The sequence below is a fragment of the Amblyomma maculatum genome, chromosome 2 (assembly GCF_055883805.1).
Source record: "Amblyomma maculatum isolate TAMU_Amacu chromosome 2, ASM5588380v1, whole genome shotgun sequence".
Lineage (NCBI taxonomy): Eukaryota > Metazoa > Arthropoda > Arachnida > Ixodida > Ixodidae > Amblyomma > Amblyomma maculatum.
The window spans coordinates 30,222,643-30,234,699 of record NC_139345.1 but is presented as its reverse complement, the minus strand read 5'-3'; the positions used below and the strand labels follow the sequence as shown (position 1 = coordinate 30,234,699).

The 12,057-nt window shown below is 44.6% G+C and overlaps 1 protein-coding gene across 2 annotated transcripts in view; it reads right to left on the bottom strand.

Annotated features, from left to right (window-relative positions):
• LOC146198274 (retinol dehydrogenase 11-like) overlaps positions 1-9,919 on the bottom strand; it is a 53,833-nt gene extending 43,914 nt beyond the window's left edge. The window contains exon 1 of one of the 2 annotated variants that reach the window (XM_084593684.1): positions 9,736-9,919. The gene's annotated coding sequence lies outside the window, so the exon portion shown is untranslated. The remainder of the gene's footprint in view (positions 1-9,735) is intronic. The other variant, XM_084593685.1, reaches the window with a different exon arrangement.
• Between the last annotated feature and the right edge of the window lie 2,138 nt (positions 9,920-12,057).

Sequence of the window (12,057 nt, the reverse complement as noted above, 5' to 3'; positions counted from 1 at the left end):
CCACCCCCCGCGGTATGGGCCGGTAACATCCACATAATGCATGTGTTGCTGGTGGCCATAGTATCGCTCTAATTCTTCCGCGCGCGCCTGGCGACGACCGTTATGGTCTTCTTTGGACATGTTGCGGGGAAGGAGTCGGACCCAGAGGACGCATCTCCAGAGTCCTGGCACTCTCACGCTTTCCTCAATGTGGTAACCGTGTTAGATGTGTCGCAGTTACGATGTCACGCTCACCGCTGATGTTCTTCCAGGTTAGTCAGTACAAAACATACTGTTACCGAAGCGATGATGTTTGTCTTTTGGCGGTGTCGTGGCCACCCAATTGTTTCAAAAGTGCTCGTGCTGCATTGATGTACCTTTGGCGCCTCCTGCTTATTGGTGGTGACGTTGAACCCAACCCTGGGCCCATGAATAAAGCACAAGAGGAAAAGTTGGACAGCGTTGCTCTTGCGGTCCAACGTATGGAAACTAGCCATACTACCATCTTGGAATCTTTGAATAAGGTCCTTAACATTCACATCAGCCCGAAGAATGACTTGGATGCACTAACAAAGCGTGTAGTTGAATTGGAATCCAAAATCGAATTGGCACCGTCTGCACAGTCCTCATTAGCCCCTAACCTAGAATTATCTAGAATGCAAGTCAAAATTGATGACTTGGAAAACCGATCTAGGCGGTCAAATGTTTTTTTTTTTACGGAATCAAAGATACAGACGATGAAACGTGGGCTACTTCGGAGAAAATTATAGGTGAATTTTGTTCGGTTAAGCTTGGTGTGGTGCCAACTTCGATCGTGAGAGCACATCGTTTTGGTCGTTTTTCGACACAAAAGACGCGACCCATGATTGCTAACTTCTATAATGATAAAGACGTAGATTTGGTGCTGAGCAACGGCTCCAAGCTGAAGGACACAGACTACAGAATCTCTCGTGATTACTCTGAGGCCGTCCGACAAAAGCGCCGTAATCTCTGGCAGTACGCGAAATCTGTAAAAAAGGAAGGTGACCGCATTCGTCTCGCTTTTAATAAGCTGCATATTAATAATGACGTCTATGTGTGGGACACTCAGGCTGCCCGCGTAGTCTGCGTTTTTCGCCAATCCACAGAAGAGTGACGTTTTTCTTTTATCCCAGATAAAGCACCAGCTTCTCATTCTTCACAAAGATCATCATGTAATACCAATAAAACCATTGATTTTCTTTACACTAACATCAGAAGTGTTGTATCAAGGGTTTTTGAAATATCTTCGCTGATCGACTCATGCTCCGCATCAGTAATAGCACTAACTGAAACATGGCTCACTGACTTAGTTCCTGATAACACCATTTTTATCACCGAAACACGTTTTCGTATTTTTCGAAATGACAGACAAAATCGTAGAGGAGGTGGTGTACTCTTGGCGGTAAAAGACGATTTGTTGGCTGTACTTGTGATGGTTAGTTCTTTTCTTGAATGTGTATGGGTTTCTTTAAAGTGCTTTTCAATTGATGTAATCATTGGTGCTATCTACCGTCCTCCTAATATGACTGTTAGCTTTTCTGCTGAATTTAATCGAATCCTGTGTGAAATTTGTACTCGTTTCCCTAACTCTACACTGCTCATATTTGGAGACTTCAACTTCCCTAAGATAAACTGGTTTACACAATCAGTCAGGGCGAGTGAAACCGAAGCTCATATGTTTCTTCAATCATGTCTTGATTTTTCGCTGTCGCAACTTACCACCAATCCCACACGTCGCACATCGAGCACCGCCAACATTCTTGATTTATTACTAAGAAATAATCCTGATATTTGTTCAGACATAATTCATTTAGACGGCATTTCTGATCATGGCTTAATAACAGGACGCATTACCGGTTCTTTAACGAAAAGAAAACTACTGTTAAACAAATCAGATGTTACAATTCAGAGCTAATTATGAAAGAATTAACAATGAATTAGATTATTTCGCAGTCCAGTTCGAAAATCAATATTTATTGCGCACTGTTGAGCAAAACTGGGATTTATTCAAAACTACCCTTACTGACCTTATCGACAACTTTGTGCCTCTTACGTCCATTAGATGTAGCAGCGATACACCATGGTTTAATCACAAGCTGCGGCGTATGAATAACAAAAAAAAAAAAAAGCGACTTTATCGGCAGGCCAAAAAAGATGGTAGTTTAGGCACGTGGGAAAGGTATAAGAAATGCGACAGAGAATACCAGTGATTATTAAAATCCACTCGACGTTAGTTTTTCAATCATGACTTGTCCTCTCTGTTAACCAACAACCCTCGTAAATTTTGGCGCATCATAAATCCTAGCTTTCATCCTGACATTTTGCTTTCCGACAGTAATGGCATCATAATCAATGAATCCGATTGTGCTCAGGTTCTTAACGTTACCTTCTCATCAGTTTTTACCAACGAATACATTAGCTCATCTCCTATCTTAATTACATTTCATGACATCTGCATGCCGGACATAGTTATTAACGAAGCAGGTATTTCAGTTTTATTAAACAATCTCAAAATTACAAGTAGTTCGGATCACCTTGGCTTTAACAATAAGATACTAAAAAATACATCCAGAAGCATCTCCGCTATCTTGTCCTGTTTATTCTCGCAGTCGTTATCGAACGGACTAATTCCCAATGACTGGCGTGTAGCAAAGGTAATACCTATATTCAAATCAGGTGATCGTTCCCCCCCACTTAACTATCGACCCATCTCGTTAACCAGCAACTTTTGCAAACTTCTAGAGCATATCATTCATAGCCAAGTCATTAACTACCTCGAAGATCAGAACTTTATTTTCAAATATCAGCACGGTTTTCGCAAGGGTTTTTCATGTGACACTCAACTAGCTGGCTTTGTTAATGACTTACAATCATCACTTAACGCAGGCTTTCAGGTCGACGCAGTTTTTCTGGATTTTTCAAAAGCATTCGATCGGGTCCCTCATCACAGACTTTTACTAAAACTAGCACTGCTTAACATCCACCCTAATGTGCTCGCCTTGATTAAGGACTTTCTTTCTCCTAGATCTCAGTATACCTCAGTTAATAATTCTAACTCTTCTTCGACTTATGTGACATCTGGTGTACCCCAAGGAAGCGTGCTTGTTCCTTTGCTTTTTTTAATCTATATTAATGATTTACCTGCCTGTGTAACATCTAGAGTTCATCTTTTCGCAGATGACTGCGTAATTTACCGTAACATTATTAATGACAGTGACCGCCAATTCCTACAATCTGACCTGAACGCAATAAGCTCATGGTGCTCATCTTGGTTAATGACTTTAAACGTTTCTAAAACTAAACTTATATCTTTCGCCCGTCGTACCGCTCCCATTTCAACCACTTACATGCTCAATGACAATGCTGTTGAACTAACTAACACTTACAAATACCTTGGCGTGCACCTTCAGTTTGATCTAACATGGCATCACCATATCGACCTCACCCTAACTGCTGCTAACCGTTCACTTGGTCTTCTTAAACGTACTCTCAAACACGCTCCTATCCATGTTAAAAAACTTGCTTATATCACTCTAATACGCCCTAAAATTGAATATGCTGGGGCTCTTTGGGACCCTGATCAAGCCTATGTTATCACCAACATCGAATCCTTGCAGAACCATGCTGTGCGTTTTATTTTTCAGACTACTCACCTTTCACTAGCGTCACAGCATTAAGACAACGTGCTGAACTGGAAGACTTATCATGCCGTCGTAAACACGCTCGGTTAACACTTTTTCATAAGCTTTATCACCATCCACTACTGCGCAGTGATTTGTTTCAGTCACCTGATGTCATTTTTCCACGACTTGATCATGCCTTCAAAGTTAAACGCGCAAAGTGTCATTTATCATCTTATGCCAATTCATACATACCTCGCACTATCATTGAATGGAATAACTTGCCATCGCACATAGCTACAGAAACTAACATAAAAAATTCCAAGAGCTACTTCGCTGTGACGGAAATGTGTAGAATATTTGGTGTTGTTTTTCTTTCCTCTTTTGATGTTATATTTATCGGTTCTTATTGTAATTGTTGCTAATTGCATCGTGTTTTTTTTACAATTGTATCCCCCCCCCCCCCCCCCCTATATTATACCCTCCTTTGGAGGGCCTTTAGGGGTAACCTGAATAAATAGATAAATAGGTGTGTAGTCGGTACAAGAGGCGGCGACTGGATGTTGACTTCGTAAGACGCGTGCATTGGTTTAGTAAGTAGGGTTCTCGTAGCTCCCGGAAGGTGTTCACCACGCCAGGAGTCTGGTTGGACGTGCTGACCGGAAGGTCGAGAGCCCACTTGATGACTTTCCGGTGAATGGCCTCCAATTGATCATCAACGTGTTTGCGCAGGTACAAGTAGCACTGCGCCGCTGCACCTGGAAATCAATGCTTTTTGGAAGTTTTGTCGAAAGAATGCAGAGCACTGCGTCTGCTACTGGAGCCGCGTGCAGTTATTACAGATCATTTTTTGAAGCTCCGATGTGACCTGCAGCGGTAATTAGCCGGTCTGGGCTGTGTTTTAATGCTTGTAGTTTTAACGTCACATCGTTTGAGCCCACCTTCGATGAAAAACCCGGGGTAGTGGCAACACAATTTCTTGATTGGCCAATACAGTGTTGGCGTCTCCGGACGGCGCGCCATTCAACCAGCTTTGCAAACTGTATTCCAAAGAAAAACACCTTTGCGGAACATAAAAAGTGGTCGAGCGAGAATCGAACCGCTGCTCTTTCGGTAGGAAACCGGTCATCCTATCTCTATGACGGCTTGTGGCAGAATACGGCTGCAAGACGATTAGTATGTGCAACCCGAAGTGCTAGCGCATATTGGGCGCGAGCGCCACCACTGGAGCGAACGGCGCTAGTGTCGACCTAGGGGAGTAAGTGGTATCACGTGACTCCTCTTACTGATGCTGATGCACACGCTGGCTTGAATCTGTGCGTTTTAAAAGCTAAATGTCGCGTTTAGTACTGCAGTTTTAGTTGATAAATAGTGCCAGCCTTGCACTTTTTGATCTTGCATCGTTACTGAGGCTGCTGAAGTTTATTTAGGCTGTTGCTACGGTCCGTTACTGCTCTGTACACGGAGGTAAGCAAGGGAACCCGGGGCAAGCTCCCATTGCTACCCAAAACATAAGCTCACAGAATCTTCCTTTATCAAGATTTGAATGGGCAAAGAAGCGAGTGATCATTCTCATGATGTGCTCAGCGGACATTTCAGCGAGCAAGATTTCGTCCATGGAGTTAGCGCTAAACAGTTCGTTGAGCGACAGAAGAAACGGCGCGCGCGTTTTAATTTACGCTTGTCACTTGTGAAGCTAACGATTACTATTGCTGGATAGGATGGGAAACATGTTGGCTTCTTCATGGAGCAGTACGCTCCCAAAGAAAGGGAGGATCCTGCGAAAGCCAGAAGGTCTGAAATTATTCTAAAGGAAGGCTTTCACACGGAAGTTTCATTGAAGATTCTGCCGCCTCGGGCAGCGGAATGAATGGTGAGTTGTCTCAGGCAGCGTCTAGAGCACTGCAGTAGTGTCAAATGACAGAGTCTGTGAACAAACGAGAGATAGAGCATTGCATGCATGTTGGGATGTGCTGATCGAGGTTCGCGCAAACAAAAATTACTGTGCGCGGGGAAAACAAATATTTGCTCTAAGCAAGAGTGCCAATGGCGAAAGTCAGCGCGAAAGAATTCGCTGCATGGAATGCACGTCTTCACGCTTGCTAAAAATTAATCCATGTCATCCCCGCAGTCAAATCTGTCTGCTCTACGTTCAAAGGAGCAGGCGAACGGCGCTGCTTCCACTGGCGCCTTGCTAAGGCGCTCAACATCTGACAGGCTCCTGACAGTCCTCTGCTCTTGCAGAGGAATCTTATTACCTGTTCATTGACCGCTTACATCTGACTGGTTGTGTGGCAGCTTCAGTTGGTTCATTTTTTTTCTTTCATAACAGCAGCAATGCTGCAGCTGGTTTGCGAGGTCGTAGCACTAAAGCTCGCCAACTTCGATAACTCTGATTCGGTGAAGCGCTTCCTTGCCGAATGAGTGGGTCTAATACCTCAATATAAGGTAATACAGGCTCAGACCGAGGTGTGCATTAAATAAATCAATAAATGTAATGCTAACGCGCAACTCTGGCAAGGAAAGCATTCTACAGCAGCAGTTCAAAGTGTGTTATCCCACTTATTTCGTCACGCGGGTGCTTCCGAGAGGTAGCGCACAGTAGGTCGTCGCGGCCATTAATTTGCCTTCGACTTCGCTAAACTGAACTGAACTTCATCTTTCTTCTTGTTTGTTATATCAGTTATAGGCAGATTAATTTCGCCTCTTCTCTCTAATCACTACTGCACGTTTAACGCGCTTTAACATTAACCGTATAATACTTTTCATTTTATATAGAGTCCGCTGGATTGTCCTCAATTCAGTTTCAAGCTATTCCTTAGCCTCCATATGTCGGCCGGTACGTAAACATAGTTATCAACTTGCATGGCCGAAGTCTCCGGAACAGTAATTAAACACTTCGCCCCTGGCAAATATTTAGATCCTATAGTGCACGCTGCCGCATCTATACTGATGGCTCTGTCACTCCTGTCGCATCAGCAGTTGGCGTCAGATACCGTCAACGCTGATCACAATCTTGACGACGCTCGATCACAGCACTTTGACTACTGGTAACACTTGACTGATCTACAAGCTGATTTTGTCTATATTCTACACTCACCCTTCACAGCATAGACCGTATTCACTGACTGCCGCGCAGCACTGCTATCGTTAACTGCGCGTACAAGAAAGGCTCGTCGTATAATATGTACGTAAAAGAGGCGGTACGCCGAGACCTGCTATAGCTACTCCATCGCGTTGTGCCGCAGTGCCCAACATGTGGTGCGCGCGAGGGCCCTGATCACTTGGTCTGCTGATGAAAGAAATTTATGGGGCCGCTAGTCACTACAATCTAGTTTTGGACTCTCCGAGACCGGCGTCTTTTGCCTGGAGCATGTTCTTGAGCCCTGGTATGGTGGGAGTCCTACTAAGTTACCTTAAGAAGTAAAAACAAGGGCTCTGTGCACATCCTTTGAAAATCCTATGTGTTCGTGAGGGTATGAGTTATGTATGCTTGATTTTTGTTTCAGTTTTTTTTTTTCAACCTCATCGGATTGAAAGGCGCAGGCTCCTTTCCCAAGCCACGCAAGCGGGGAGGTCAAGCACCAGGCTGGCTGGTGGATTTCACCCATATGAGAAAGCACCCGTATGATGTCACGGCACCACATGGCATGGCAGAGTCGCCAACAGCTGACAATTAAGGTAGCTCCTTTGTGATGGGCAGGTAAGATGAGAATCGAACACGCGTCTGTGATGCCAAGTCAGGTTGTCTACCTGTAAGCGATGCGAGCATTTTTGCACGGCTTGGTTAAAGTAGGACTATATAGCTATATCAGATGGTCTTTCGAATATTTTGGTAGCTACCGACTGTATACAAGTGAGTATTAGTGTGTGGGGTAACAGAGGTAGAAATTAAGGTATGAGTAATTAAGTGAGTAGCAAAGTGTACGTACGCGAAACAGAATCCGCAAGAGAGAAGCCTAAGACAAAAGAACATAAGCAAAAGCTTAACAGGGGCAAAATATACTAGAACACCTAAGTCGCATTGAGCTTAGCCATGTTAATCGAAAGCAATTCTTTGCAATTTCTCGCAATAAATTCCACAATTATTAAAAATGACCTACCAATCTGCTATTTATGAATATATTTTGATGCAATATTGCTCTCTTCTTCAGCCGGGAGTATTGGGGGGCGTAACGCGTGGGTTCAGTTCGCTTACCCTCTTCGCCCTTTCATGGAGGCTTCCTCTTGCTGCCATTGTCCGCCTCTGCCAAATTATTATTAACATGCTATCACTTTCAAGTGAGCTGTCGAATGCACGTTTCACTGCACACATCGGTAAGAACTGCGCTGAATGCAAGCTGCACGTAACGTCACCCGGACTGCTCACATGGCAATTATTCGGAGCCACAACTCTAGCACGAAACATGATCAACCTTCAATGCTTTTCAGAGTAATGTCTTCGGCAGCTTTGAAAGTTTGAAAGCCATGTAGGTTCATAAGAGATTACGTTTTGCGATCTTCTCCGATGCAGTCCAGATGGACAAGATAGGTTGTCGCAAATAAGAATGTTCACAGGAGTAAAAAAAAAACGCTCTCGCCTGTCCATTATTGATATCTCCGAGGATTTTCTACCGCTACTAAGATTGAAAGTGGATCTGAGGACGCTTAAACGTCATGTCATGCACTAAATGACCAGAGCTAAAATGAAAGCTGACACAAATGGGAAAAGAATTGGGTTTTCAGGCTGGTATAGGTAAATGAACAACTGGTGTGGATGGGTGACGAATTGCTTATGGGGCCCAACGCACCAAAGCGACTCAGGGCATGTGGCGGCCAATAGATAATAGAGATATTTGTTGGCGAATCGAAATTCTTGTGCGGAAATTATGGGAATCATTGTATACTTTGCACCGCATGTACTTTATATGTACGTCGTCATCAGTCAACATTTCAAGTCAAGTCATAGAGCAGAAACATTTTGGCATGAGGCTTCTTCCCTTGTGGAGTTGGTCTCTTCCCCCGAATTGAAGGCATAATGAGCAAGAAATTGTTGGAAAGTTTATGCATACAAAGGCGTTTAAGAATTTGAGCTCTCGATATGAGTTCAAAGAAAGAAAAGACGGCTCGAATATATCTTCTACGCTTGTGAGAAAGTAATAGAAGAGGAGAGTTGACCTTTTGTCTGGCCAATTCAGTGCGCTGATAGTATTTAAAGTGAAAACGATTGGGTACGCCTCATGTGTTTTCCGAAGTGCAAAAAGTCAGCAGTGCCGAGGAGAAATTTGACCAGCTACTGCTGCGCGAGTGGGGAACGATGGACTACAGGCGTTTATCAATAACCTCCTGGACCTCATATCTCAGTAATGTACGGGAAAATGTTGCGTACGAAGTAGTGATGGCATCAAGTAGTTGTGAGATGTCATTTTTGACTTATGTGTCTTTGTTTCTAGCAAAAGCGCATACTCCTGCCGGTACTTTCGCAAAGTGGAGAAACCAGATCTTGAATAAATTTGCTGAAGGAACAATTTATGGCTTAATATGGTGATAAATATTGGTTGCTATGCCGTGTAAAACTCAGACAATGCTCTCTCTTGCAACTCATGCGCAAGTTTGAGAGAGGTAAAAAAGTTGAATTGGAAGAAGTCAAATATCATACATAATATTTGTTCCGTACTGCACTTTAATATGCAAGGATATAGAAAAGTTACTATTCATGATAATATGGCAGCTACCGAATGCACTCTACACCATTCTTATGCGTGCTAATTTATTTTATGGTATGTATATATGCACAATCAGTATACCTGACCCAAGTTTAACGGGTTTGAGTACCCTGCATGCTGCCTATTGTAAACTGCACTTCGCCTCTCAGACTCTCAAACAGCTGTCCTAAAATGGAATGTTCAACAGTATAGAAAGCCGAGACCTGCTGTTCTGTTAATTGGAATCCAGCGGTTCGAGCCCTGGAAACGAATGAGCCAATCTATGACCAATGGTCAAACTCGCTGGCGGATAAAAACCACTGGCGCGCGCTCACCCTCATGCGTTCCCGACCTACCCTACACACGCGCGCTACAGCATTATTTGCACCATGACGACGACGAAAATATCACCGAAGGATCTGATAACTCACGCAATACGCAGAGATGTGCTAGGAATTCATTTCCCGATCCGTCATAGCCAGCTTCTTCTTCGCCGCCGCACACGTCTAGCAAGAGTAGCGGCGCTTGCGGCCGGCTCGGGAGATACCTACTCGCAGGCGATGCCGGCAGAAGTGTACAGGTGACAGCTGTACCAGAAGATAGACTGCCACTACAACTGCAGACGCTTCTGACTTACCCGGGCTATAACACTCAATCAAAGACGACAGCCAAGGCCGACCGCTTCTTCCTATCGCGGACCGCACCTTGTCGACGAATCTACACCTCCCTCACCCCTCAGCAGCACGAGAAAAGAATTTATGTGCCACTGGAAAACCTCCTGCGGCCTTCTTTACGCGGGACGGGGGCGGATGTGCCCATTCTTGCCCGGCGGTGCGTACGAGCGATGCGATAAATCGCTAACACAAATGTCGCTAGAGGAGCGAGATCTTGCACCTATAGTTTTGTGTGTTAATCTCTACGTCACACATTCGAGTGCTTGCAATTCGCCAGCGTACATGGATTTCACAGCAGATGCCGCGGCCCAGTGCGATCAGGTGTCTCGACGTCGGCGTAGACAAGAACAAATTATTTTTGTCGCCGAGCTAGAAATCGATCGGCGGCGTAGCAAGACCGACGTGCGACAGGCGTTAAAAGCGGCGCCAGCGACAGCGAATAGAGGCCGAAGCTACAAATTTCGGAACTGCCGTGTCTGATGAAGTGCGTGCTAGGAGGGCAACGCTTGAGGGAGAGCACATATGGGCAGGGAACGTGAGCGTGAAGCAGCCGCCGCCGCCGCCGCTGCCCGAGCCGCTGGCTCAGGTCAACTCAGTAACAAAGCCATATAGTTTTGGCCTTTTCCGTCAGGTATGTTTCATCGCTTCGAACTATGAAAATAAAATTAGTAACTGCGCACGCAAGCAGATGTTATCAAAGACTTTGCGTCTCCTGTTTGGGCCATAAGGCCTGCAGTATTTTGAAATAAATAACCAAATAAATAAATAAATGTCGGAAAATAAACATACCTCCCACGGCTAGCGCTTAATCTCGCTTTAAACAGTTACAAACCGTCTTGTCAATTCTTCTGGCACTAGAAGACCTTGCTAAAGCAACTAATCCAATAGCCACGCTCGGAAAGCTAATGTTGCTTACACAGAACAGGGTGTTTTAGCGAAGACTGCCAGTAATTAAAAAGAAAAGGCGATGTATAAGGACAACTTTCTTACAATGTAGTAAAATAATGGGGGACCTCCTCCCTTCCCCCTCACACAAAAATGAATACTTTCGTAAGTTTTTGGTTAGCTAAAATCGGTTAGTCAGTTTATCAAGCTATACGTACAGTTAAGCGCTTGTTGCATTCAAATATTAACAGACCTCTTCAAAGAAATTTCAACGCTTGTCAAACTGGTGAATGGTCATGAATTTGAATCTCTTTTCATTTAGGAATTTTTGCTAGAGGCATGGCGTCAATGTACGTATGATCTAAGTATAGCCTACACTGCACGTTTTTTTTATTTTCCCGATGGCAATAATGAAGTCCTTGAAAATAATCGGCGGAATTTCCTGAAGCACGCTGTAAACAATGATCGCGAAGGTTTTTGAAGCGAAATGTTTACTACATCAGCTTTTCAAGCCGTCAGCATAGCGCCGGTTCTCTCCTTCAAGTGACTTTGACAGATATTTATTTTTTATATTTATTTATTTGTACCCTCCGGGCTTACAAGAAGCGTTATAGAGGGGGGGGGGGGGGGCTTTTTTACATCGTTATATTGTTACGGGGGGTCGACAAAAGGCCGGCAAGGGCACTGGCATATTCGAGACGCAGGTCAGAGGCAACCATGACTGAGATGCGGTCCTCCGAACTATGTGACGGGACAGGTTGGGCAGGTACCTCGGCGTGATGGTCGGGCAGCACTGCAGATATAGTAAAGCTGGACAAAGGTGACAGCTCGGCAAGAAAAATGCGAAGACATGCTGAAGTTGAGTACGGGAATGTAGGTGAGGTTATTCGCAATGTGTACAATGTTATGAGGTAGGACGATGATGCACTGTAGAGTGACGTCGGTGATGGGGTTGACAACGTAGTCGCCGTCAGAAAGGGAAGGAAAGGGTGACATGGGCACGTATACTGCCGCCTCGGGAGGTAGGCGAGTAAGTGTACTGGAGCGGAGACGAGGCTGGGAATGGTCAGCACTAGGGTCATGAACAAAAATAGGGCAGGGCTAGGCGCAGCAAGTCCGGATGAACAGTCAATGAGAGCGGAATGGGCTGTTGAAAAGTCTAGGCCTAAAATGACATCTTGAGGATAAGTAGAA